The sequence below is a fragment of the Mustela nivalis genome, assembly GCF_964662115.1.
Source record: "Mustela nivalis genome assembly, chromosome: 9".
Classification (NCBI taxonomy): domain Eukaryota; kingdom Metazoa; phylum Chordata; class Mammalia; order Carnivora; family Mustelidae; genus Mustela; species Mustela nivalis.
Genome location: NC_139028.1, coordinates 31,679,862 through 31,692,052, shown reverse-complemented (window position 1 = coordinate 31,692,052; position 12,191 = coordinate 31,679,862). Strand labels below are relative to the sequence as shown.

Sequence of the window (12,191 nt, the reverse complement as noted above, 5' to 3'; positions counted from 1 at the left end):
AATCTTGGTGTCTGTTATCCAGTCTAGTGGGTCTCTAGAGACGTGAATGGCATGTTTCGGTGTCTTCTGCAGGATATAAAGTGGAAACTTCCAGGAGAAAACAGTCTGCCAAATCTGGAGTGACTGAGATGTGTTAATGCATTTTCCTACCTGCAGAACAGCGCTAAAAATAACATTATCAGATAGTAACTAGTTAGAAGATGTGAAAAGGTGCCAATTTTAAGAACAAAAATAAAATACCCAGAAATAAACTTAGTGAGAAACTAAGATGTATTTGAAGAAAATATAAAGCATTACTGAAGGACATAAAAGAAGTTTGGGAGAAATGAAAAGATACACCTTGTTCATAGCTGGGAATAGTCGGTATCATCAAGATGTTATTTTTCTTTCTTTTTTTTTTTAAAAAGAATTTATTTATTTCTTTATTTCACAGAGAGATCATAAGCAGGCAGAGAGGCAGGCAGAGAGAGAGAGGGGGGGGGGGGAAGCAAGCTCCCTGCTGAGCAGAGAGCCCAATGTGGGGCTCAATCCCAGGACCCTGGGACCGTGGTCCAAGCTGAAGACAGAGGCTTTAACCCACTGAGCCACCCACGGCGCCCCAAGATGTCAGTTTGTTATAAATTCATGTATAATAAGAATGCTTTTAAAAAACCTAGACAAACTGATCAATAGGTTGATCTTGGTTAAATAACTTTACCAAGAAACTTTGGGAAGATGAAAAGAAGCAAGGGCTAATGCAACCAGATACTGTAATATAAAGTCTTTATAATTAAAACCTTGTGGTGCTGGTACCTGAAAAGAAAGCATAATGGGATGTAATGGAAAGCCGAAAAATACACTCAAACACATAGGAAGACTTTAGATATGATAAAGATGGCTTCTCAAAAATGAATAGGGACAATGTGTGCTCTTCAGTAAGTCCTTTGCGGGAAACTGCATACACATCAGTAGGAAAAAAATATTGAAGTTCTGCCTCTTAGCAAGGATAAATTCCAAAATGATCAAAGATACAAGTGTATTAAATGAAATCATAAAAATTTTAAAAGAACACATGGGAAAATTAAAAAAAAAATTGGGGGCCAGGGAAGGCTTTTAGAACTATAATTTAGGACGCAAAACCCATAAAGGCAAGAGTTACAAAATCTAACTACATGAAATATAAAACGTGTATTACAAAAAATAAGCAAGGACAAATGACAACCTGGGAAAAATACTAAGAACTCATATTACAGATGAGGAACTAATCTCTTTAATATATAAAGAACTAAAAATAGGTAAGAAAAGACTGTCCCAATAGAAACATGGGCTAATATATCAAAAGGATATTTTTCATCACTGAGAATTTATCCTTCAGATATACATGCACATGTGTAGAAACAACATGTTTATAAACTTACTGTAGCATTGCTTGTAATACTAAATAATTGGAAATAATTCAAGAATCTATTGGTAGGGTACTGGTTAAATTATGGAATATATCTACACAGTGGGATATCATACAGTTGTGAAAACAGCAAAGAAGCTCTTTATATACTCCTATGGAAATCAGAATACTATGGAAATATTAGAAAATATTGGTGTGTAAATATACTTTTCAGTAAAAAGTGGGCTGGTAATGGAGGAATAAAACTGTTCTTTTATTTTTTGCACAAAGACCATATTTATACATTGCTTTCAGATTTGTTATGGATATATTCTTAAGACATGAAAAGATTACATATGAATAGTATATTCATAAAGAATCTGGAAGAATATATAAGGCGAGGAGCTTAATGGCTAGGAATTGGGCAGGACTTCTGTCTGATAAAATTATAATACCTATTAAGAATTATAGTATATCTGCTATTTTCAGCTGGAAGTGACTACAACTCAATTCCACTGGCTTCAGCAAACCTCTGTTCTGTTTTCACCACCAAAACAGCTGACTCCATTAGTGTTACAAGATCAGTTTCTTTATTTTCTGGGAATTCTGGGAATACTGGGTTTATATAAGCATTTAATAGTGTATATAAACCAACCAGGATAAATATAAAATATTTTAAGCAGCTATATAATCTAATTTATTGAATCCTCTGAAGGTAGGAAGATATATTACTCCTTATGATGACGGTTAATGACTATTAGTTGCAGACATAACTAACACCTTGCATCTTCAGTTTTACACTTCAGCCATGGGTAAAATAAATAGAATATCAAACTTGATACCCACGGAAAGAGCTCTTCTCTGCGGTGGAATTAAGTCATATTCTTTCACAAACAGACAGATATAAATTGAGTCATGAACTCAGTTCTCTCTTGTCTGTGATAGAGTGTAGATGCCTGTCTCTTATTTGTCAAATACCACCACATGCTCAGACCATAAAATGACTTTCTAATCATTTCCCGTACCATTGGGCAACAACTTCCTGGCCATGAAGTGTCACAGAGCCAGAACCAAACTTAGCAAAGAACCAGCAATAAATGCAAACAAAGATTAAGGGAATAAAAGGAAAAAGATAAAATTCTATTGTGCCTGGAGTTTTACTTCAGGGATCAAGAAAAGATATGCCCAAGTGTAAGCAGTATCTTAGGAAACGCTTCTCAGGCAATGTGTCACTTGGACTTCTCTGTGGAATTTAACACTGTCAAGTACAATTTTTCACAAGCTGTGAACAAGATTCATACAAAGATAAAGTGTGTGTCAGAGATTTAAATAATTTTTAAATGAATGGGATGGTGAGGCTGGTTCCCATAATTTGAGGAAAGTTTTTTTTTTTTCCTTTTTCCTTTTGCTTGAAAATATGCAGGTTCAAATCTGATGTTTTACAGAAAATTTGTAAATAAAGCATGGGATTCTTTGGGTTTTATGGTTGGTAATCTTAACACTCTGTCTTTTCTGTTAGATTTGAAACTATAATTAATCATGTTAAGGGTAAAATTTGCCCATAGTTTAAAAAGCATGGAACAAAAGGATCAATTAAATAAATAGATATTAAGTTTGTATGGAGTTGATTAAGTGTTCTATGACACAAAATACATACAATATAAACATAATTTTAATCTTTTTAAAATGTGTAATATTTACCAACAGACTTTTTATTTTACACTTTTATTAAGGTATAACTTACATATAATAAAATGCATAAATCATGAGTATATAGCTTGAAGAATTTATATAAATGTATATATCCATGTAAACACAGCCCAAAACAAGATATAAATTAATGTTAGTATGCCACAAAACCCTTGCCCCTCCCAGTCAATACCTGTCCCAGAGGTAACCATTATTCTGACTTTTGTTACAGTGGATTTGTTTTGCCTGTTCTTGAACTTCATGTAAATAAAATTATACAATATGTACTCTTTCCTCCCCAGCTATAATTGTCATATAATATTGCTTAAGATAGTCAAAATGATGATTTGATACACTTATTTATTAAGATTAACATGTACTTTTGTCTGGCTTCTGCTTCTCAACACTTATGGGATTCATTCATTTCTTGCAGATGGCAGCAATGATTCTTTTTCACTTCTGTGTAGTTTTACGTGGAGAATAGTGTAAATTACTTATCTATTGTATTTGGCTTCCCCCCCATTAAATGTATAATAACAGTATGTATAAATCATTTGATTTTTGCATTTGACCTTCTTTGCTGCGATTTTGCTGAATTATCTTATTCTAACTGCTGAACACATTGTGTCATCTTTAAATGATGAGAATTCTATTTTTTCTTTCTTTCTTTCTTTCTTTCTTTCTTTCTTTCTTTCTTTCTTTCTTTCTTTCTTTCTTTCTTTCTTACTTCCCTTTCCTTCCTTCCCTTTCTCTCCTCCCCTCCCCTTCCTAAGTTAGGCTTCATGCCCAGCATGGAGCCCAAAGCAGGGCTTAAACTCAAGACTGTGAGATCGAGACCTGGGCAACATCGAGTTCAATGCTTAACTGACTGAGCCACCCAGGAGCCTTCCCTTCTAATTTTTTTACCTTTTATTTCTTTTTCTTTCTCTTGTACTTATTTTTATTTTTTTTTAAAAAGATTTTATTTATTTATTTGGCAGAGAGAGACACAGGAGAGAGGGAACATAAGCAGGGGAAGTGGAGAGGAGAAACAGGCTTCCCGCTGAGCAGGGAGCCTCCATGTGGGCTTGATCCCAGTACCCTGGGACCATGACCTGAGCCGGAGGCAGCCACTTAACCACTGAGCCACCCAGACTCCCCTCTTTAAAAAAAAAACTAAGACATCAAGTGTAATGTTGTATAGAAGACATTCTTCTCTTGTTTATGACCTTATTAACCATGCCTATCATAAGGAGAGCATCAGTATTCACCATTAACTATGATGTTATTTGTGTGTGTGTTTTAATAACGTTCATGTATCTATCTATATCTAGAAAAATTATGAATAGGTATTAAATTTTACCTATTAAAATGACAATGTTTTTATTCCTTTATTTTAATCATATGGTCAGTTATAGCAGTTGATTTTAGAATGATAAAACAGTTTGCATTTTGGACTAAAACTTACTTGGAAATGGTATTATATATCCTTTTTGTAAACCAGTGGGTTTGATTTGTTACTACTTTGTTTAGAAGTTCTGCAGCTATGTTAATAATACTGACCTACAGTTTTCTTTTCTATTAATGTCTTTGTCCCATTTTGTTATGAAGACTATCCTAACTTCATGGAACAGGTTGAAAAGGGATCTTCCTTTTGTTTTTATACTCTGGAGGAATATAATATCGCTATAATTTATTCCTTGAATGTTGGAAAGAACTCACCAATGAATACATTTGGGTCTGGAGTTTTCTCACAGATTCAGCTTTGTTAATAGCTATAGGCCTTTTCACAATTATTTGGTTTCTTGTTTCAGTTTTGGTAAGTTGTGTTCTTAAGGAAATTTCCCCATTTCAATGGAAATTCACACCTATATGGAATAAAGTTGTTTATATAATTGTCCTCAGAATCTTTTTGTCTGTAGGCTTTCTAGTTGTAACTCTCCTTTCATTGTTTATATTCTGTGTTCTGTTTTTTCCTTGATGAAACTTCTTGGTGTTATCTATTTTATTAACCTTTCAAAGAGTCGGCTTTCTATTTCACTGATTTTTTACTTAAACACTTTTTTTCTTCTTTCTACTTTCTTGGAATAATTTGCTATTCTTTTTCTAGCTTTTTGCAATAGAGACTTAGAACATTTGCTTTCAACTTGCCTTATTTTCAGTAATGTACACTTAGAGGTCTGAAATTTGCTGTTTTAGTTGTGTCTTACACGTTTTTATCTGTTGTATTTTTATTACCATTCAGATAAAAATATGTTCTCATTTTCACTGTGATTTCATGTATTCAATTCATGAATACTCAGAATTGTGTTTTGTAATTTCCATACATTTGGGAGAATTTCTAGTTATTCTCCAGTAATTGATTTTTAGTACAGTTCTGTGCTGGTCACAAAACACTTCGTTCATGATTTAAATTCCTTTTATTTTTTGAGACCTGCTTCATTACCTAGATTATGGTCTTTTGGTAAATGTTTAATATGCTGTTGAAAAGGGCTTATATTCTGCAGTTGTTAGGTTCAATGTTCTAGTTCAGGTTGAAAAGTTAGGTTGTTCAGATCTATATACTTAGGACATTTTTTTATCTTATTCTATTGGTCACTGAGAGATATCTCAACTGTAATTGTGGATTTATTTATTTTCTTTTTAGTTCTTTTAGGTTTTGCTTTTGTTTATTATATCATGCTTGACACTTTTTTAAAAAAGATTTTTTATTTATTCATTTAAGAGAGAGAGCGAGCATGAGCAGGGGGAGGGAAGGTTCGATGGAGAGAGAGAAGCAGACTCACTGCTGAGCAGGAAGCCCCTACTTGATGGGGCTTGATCCCAGGAGCCTGGGACCATGACCTGAGCTGAAGGCAGAGGCTTAACCGACTGAGCCCCAGATGCCCTGTTTTCTTAACATTTTTACCATGAAATGTCCCCCTTTGAGTATTTTAATTAGAATTTTTAGTCCATTTAATTTTTTATTAAGATATAATTTGCATCTGTAAAGTATACAGTTAAGTGGCTTTAGTATATTCACGAAGTTGCACAACCATTATCATTATCTAATTATTGAATATTTCAGAAAGAAATCTCTTACTTATTAGTTCAGACATACCTCAGAGACATTATGAGTTTGGTTCCAGACCACCACAATAAAGTGAGTATCACACTAAAGTGAATCAAATGAATTTCTTTGTTTTCTAGTGCATGTAAAGTTTATGTTTAAACTATATTGTAGTTTATTAGGTGAGCAATAGCATTATCTCTAAAAAAACATACATACCTTAGTTAACAAATATTTTATTGCTAAATAATGCTACTCATCATTTGAACTTTCAGCAAGTTGTAATCTTTTTGCTGATGGAGTGTCTTGCCTTAGTGGCAGCCGGCTGATCAGAGTGGTAGTTGCTAAAGGTTGAGGTGGCTGTAGCAACTTTTTTGACAAAAGACAACATGGAACTTGGCTTCAGCGATTCAGTTTTCCTTTTATGAATGATTTCTCTGTTGCATGTGATGGTGTTTGATAGCATTTTAACCACAGTAGAACTTCTTTCACGACTGGAGTTGGTCCTCTCAAGTCCTGCTGCTGCCTTGTCAACTAAGTTTATGGGATAATCAAAGTCTTCTGTTGTCATTTCAACAATGTTAACAGAATCTTCATCAGGAGTAGATCCTATCTCAAGAAACCTCTTCCTTTCTTTCTTTCTTTCTTTCTTTCTTTCTTTCTTTCTTTCTTTCTTTCTTTCAAGATTTTATTTATTTATTTATTTGAGAGAGATCACAAGTAGGCAGAGAGGCAGGCAGAGAGAGAGAGGGGGAAGCAGGCTCCCTGCTGAGCAGAGAGCTCAATCCTAGGACCCTGAGATCATGACCTGAGTCAAAGGCAGAGGCTTAACCCATTGAGCCACCAGGCACCCAAGAAAGCACTTTCTTTGCTCCTCTGTAAAAGCAACTCCTTACCTGTTCAAGTTTTATTATGAGATTGCAGCAGTTCAGTCCCATCTTTAGGTTTAGTTCCTATTCTAGTTTTCTTTTCTTTCCATCACACCTGTAGTTACTTACTTCAAGTCTTCAGTCCCTCAGAGTCATTTATGAGGGTTAGAAAAAACTTTTTCCAGTCTCCTGTTTATGTTGATATTTTGACTTCTTCCAGTGAATCAAATGAACGTTCTTAATGGCATCTAGAATGTTGAATCCTTTCCAGAAGATTTTCAGGATTTTTTTGCCCATAATGAAGTAATTAACTTTCTGTGGCAGCTAGAGCCTTATGAAATGTATTTTTTAAACAATAAGACTTGAAAATTGAAAATAACTCCTTAATCCGAGGGCTGCAGAATGGATGTTGTATTGACAGGAATGAAAACAACAATAATCTCATTGTACATCTCCGTCATACCTCTTGCATGACTAGATGCATTGTCAGTGAGCAGTAATGTTTTGAAAGGAATCTGAACAGTATGTCTCAACATGGGGCTTAGAATATTCAGTAAACCATGTTGTAAACAGATGTGCTGTCACCCAGGCTTTTTTTTTTTTTAAATTACATTTACAGAGCACAGGCAGAGTAGATTTAGTATAATTCTTAAGGGTCTTAGCATTTTCAGAATGGTAAATGAGTACTGGCTTCAACTTAAAGTCACCAGCTGCATTAGCTCCTAACAAGAGAGCCAGTCTGTCCTTTAAAGCTTTGAAGCCAAGCATTGACCTGTCCTCTCTAGCTATGAAAGTTCTGGATGGCATCTTCTTCCAATTTAAGGCTGTTTTGTCTGTATTGAAAATCTGTTGTTTAGTGTGTCCACCATCACTAATTATCCTCAGTAAATCTACTGGGTAAGTTGCTACAGCTTCTGCATTAGCACTTGCTCCTTCATTTTGCACTGTTATGGAGATGGCTGGCTTCTTTCCTTAAACTTCATGAATTAACTTCTGCTAGTTTCAGATTCTTCTCTAGCTTCCCCCTCTCTCTCAGCCTTCACAGAATGGAAGAGAGTTAGGGCCTTGCTCTGGATTAGGCTTTGGTTTTAAGGGAATATTGCGGGTGGTTTGATCTTCTATCCAGACCACTAAACTTTTCTCCATATGAGTGATAAGGCTGTTTTGCTTTTTTAATCATCCATGTGTTCATTTGAGTAGGAAATGCAAGAATTTTTCCTTTGCATTCATAACTTGGCTGTTTGGCATACAAGACCTAGCTTTTGGCTTATCCTGGCTTTTGACAAAATTTCTCTACAAAACTTAATAAGTTCTAGCTGTTGATATAAAGTGAGAGACATTTGGGGAAAAGAGGGACTGCTTGGGTCGCTCAGTCGCTTAAGTATTTGACTCTTGATTTTGGCTCAGTTCATGATTTCAGGGTCGTGAGATCAAGCCCCGCATTGGGTTCTGTGCTGGGTGTGGAGCCTGCTATAAGATTCTCTCTCTCCCTTGCCCTCTGCCTGTCCCTCTCACTCTCCTTTTCTAAAATAAATAAACAAACAAACAAATAAATAAAGTGAGAGACATTTGACTCTTCTTTTCACTTGAACACTTAGAGGCTATCTTAGAGTTATTAATTGGCCTAATTTCTATATTGTTTTGTCTTGGAATAGGGAGGTATGAAGAGAGGGAGAGAGATGGGGAGAATGGCTGGTTGGTGGAACAGTCAGAACACAATGGCCAGTTGGTGGAGGGATCAGAAAAATGCATTTAATAGGTTCGGCATCTTGTGTAGCCATAGTTGGTGGCATCCCAGAACAATTATTACGATAAAATCGGAGATAATAGATCACAGATCACCATAACAAATACAATAGCCATGAAAAAGTTTGAACTACTAGAATTACTCAAACGTAACAGAGACATGAAGTGAACAAATGCTGTTGGAAAAATGGTGCTGATACCTTACCTTGACACAGGGTTGCCACAAACCTTCAATTTTTTAAAAAATGCAGTATCTGTGAAGTGTCATAGAATGAAGAGAAATGAAATGAGGTATGCCTGTGATAATTTTCTATGTCTTCCTCTTCCCAGCCCATGGCAGCCACCAGGTATACTTTTGTCTTCTGTGAATTTTATTATTTTTGGACATTTTATATATATATGCAATAATAAAACATACGGTCTTTTGTGTCTGACTTCTTTCATTTAGCATGTTTTAACTGTTCATTCTCATGGTAGCATGAGTCAGGATTTCATTCTTTTTGTTTTTATGGTTGAATAATATTTTATTATATAGATTGGTACATTTTGTTTGTCCATTCTTCAGGTAATTACCATTTTGGTTGTTTCTACTTTTTGTATATTATAAAGAATACTGGTATGAATATTCATGTATAAATTCATGGTGGACCTATGTTTTTATTTTTCTTTGTTAAATATCTAGAAATGGAATTGCTGAATTATATGGTATTTTCTATTTAATATTTTGAGAAACTGCCAAACTTTTTCTATAGTGGCTGCACAATTTCAATTCCTACCAGCTATAAATGAAGGTTCCAGTTGCTCCAATGCTTGTTAACTAGTCTGGTCATTTTAATAATTATTAATAATGTGTTTGAATTGAATTCTGCCACCTTCATACTTATTTTTTAATTCGTCTTATTCATTCTTTGTACCTTTATTCTTCCTTTCTCTGCTTTCTTTTGGGTTAATCAAATATGCTTTATTCTGAAAGATTTTCTGTTTTTAGGTTTTTAGTTATACATTTATTTACTATTATTCTAATAGTTACTGTGAAGGTCAAACCATATTCATTTCTAAAATAGTGCTTATTTCATTTCCTACCCAATTGAGAATTTCTGTATTAATTGACTGCATATGTCTCTCCTATCCTTTGTGCTTTTTTATGTCTATTATAAAACTTATAGGATACTGTTTTTATTTCTGTGTCAGTTTGTAAACCATTATTTACTTATACTTTCTCACCTTTTCCTTGTCCTTTTCATAAATTTCTGTAGTTTTCTGACTGAAGGCTCAGTGTCCTTCAGTCAGAAGAACTCTACTATTTCTTTTATTGTAGGTTTCTTGATGATAATTTTTTTCAGCTTTTGTTGAAAATAACTTATTTCCCCTACTTTTTTTTTTTTAATTAAGTGTACTCCATGCCCACTATTTGGAGCCTGAACTCCTGACCCTGAGATCAAGACCTGAGCTGATACAAAGAGTTAGACACTTAACCAACTGAGCCACCCAGGCACCCCATTTTCCCTGCCTTTTTAATGGATGACTTAATGAATGTTGTTAGAGGATTTTAGTTTGGCACTATTTTTTCCTCTTACTATGCTGAAGGTTTACTCCATTGTCTTTTCATTTCCATCGAAATGTCCTCCTACATTGTTATCGTTGTGTCTTTGAAGTCAACCTGTCTTTTATTCTCTGGCTACTTTTAAGAATTTCAAGTAGTACTTTGTTTTTTAAGTAAATTTGGGGTATTTTAATAAGTTGTAAGATATGTCGAATTTTTTTTTATCCTGCTTAATGGACATTGGACTTTTTGAATCTCTACTTGATGACTTCTGAAAGTTTTGAAAACATTTTAGCCATTATTTTTCAAATATTGCTGTTGTCTTGTTTTCTTTTTCATCATCTCCCTTGTCTCTGATTTTCTGATTTAGACATATTTGAGACCTTAGTCAAGTCTCATGTTTTGTGTTGTTTTGTGTATTTCTCTTTTTTATTTGTCTGCGCCAGGGTGGATATTTTCTACTGAGCTGTCTTCTAGTTCACTAATTCTCTCTTTTAGCCATATCAGTTGTTCTGTTAAACCCATCCAGTGACTTCTTAATTTCAGATGCTGCATTTTTCAATTTCAGGATGGGCATTTGATTGTTTTGCAGATTCCAATTGTCTCTTAAAATTCTTAATCTTTTCATCTAGTTTTAAAAAATGTTATTGAATGTAATAATCATAAATGTTTTTAGTTTTGATTTAAAACTTGATAAAACTTGGTGAGAATTTAACTGATTTCTTCTTACTAGCTTCTGTCTTCTTTCCTGCTTTGCTCTAAGCAATAATTGCTTGCGAACCAGCTCATCGTGGAGAGTCCTGTCTTTAGTGTTCAGACTAGCTGGTTGCCTCAGTTTTCTGATATATCCGAGAAAGTTATGATTTCTTAGGTTATCTTTCCTTTTGTCTTGTTTGGCTGGATGCAGTGCTTTTTACAGCTTTCACTACATCATAAGCAGAAGGCAGAACTCCATCATAAGCATTTTAAAGTCCCTTTCTGATAATTTTAAAGTCTGAAACAAATGTGAGTCTCTGTTTTGACTTTTTCCCCAATTTTTGCTGATTTGTTTATGTTAATTAACATTTATTTTTAATTTTTTTAAAGCATGCCTTGTAATGTTTATTGGATACTAGATTGGGTAAAATATTTGCAGAGGGTCTGTAGAATGTTATTTTCCTCTGAAGAGAGTTATTATTATTGTTATTTTTTAACTGGCAGTTCTAATGCTATAAAGTCTTGGTTTTTGGATTTATTAGAGTTCATATATTGCTAGTTTGTCCTTACTCCTAAGGCATGGCTTTTCTGGAGTCTCAGGAGCCCAGGGTTTCTTTTCTTTTTTCAATGCTCCTCCATCTTGACAGTGCTTGCTTGCCGGCCTCCATCTCTACAGCATGACTGGGCTGCAGAATTGTCCTATTGGCTCTTTAGTTGCCTATCAGATGTTTTTGGATAGGTTTCTCAGCATCTTGTCCTGCATACTTGTAGGCTCTGGTATTAATTAATGGTTTCAGGGGAATTTCCATGTAGATTTATGGGTTCTTTCTCTACACGTCTTTTTAGGGGTCATTTGTCACACTGAAGCCCCATCTGCTTTGGCAACTGCAGCTTACAACCTCTGCCAGCTTAGTCCAGTAAGCCTACAATATTATGCTCGGGCCTTATTTTCATTATTGATTTAGAAAATCTCTTATACAAAAGTAATATTTAAATGTGGAATTTGCTTTGTAAGCTCTCAGAGAATGTAGCCCCAGAGCTCCTACTTGTATTGATTGCTTTCCTGTGCCTTTAGAAAAGTTGTTTCTTATGTTTTGTTTAGCCTTCACTGTTGTTCTTGAGAGTGTATATTCCTGGAATTTCTTAGGCTATATTCCTAGAATTTTACTAATCAATACACTGCTATATTCCTAGAATTTTATTAATCCTGGAATTTTACTAATGCTTAGCACAGTTCCATTAATATTGGTGGCTGTT

At 34.5% G+C, this 12,191-nt stretch overlaps 1 protein-coding gene across 4 annotated transcripts in view; it reads left to right on the top strand.

The window, feature by feature from the left end:
• The window catches only part of ARHGAP32 (Rho GTPase activating protein 32), a gene marked incomplete at its 5' end in the record, with an annotated part of 299,813 nt that overhangs the window by 96,820 nt on the left and 190,802 nt on the right, over positions 1 to 12,191 (top strand). Inside the window, one exon of one of the 4 annotated variants that reach the window (XM_082683944.1) lies at positions 11,781 to 11,851. The exons of the other annotated variants lie outside the window; for them this stretch is intronic. The remainder of the gene's footprint in view (positions 1 to 11,780; positions 11,852 to 12,191) is intronic. 4 annotated transcript variants of the gene reach the window in all.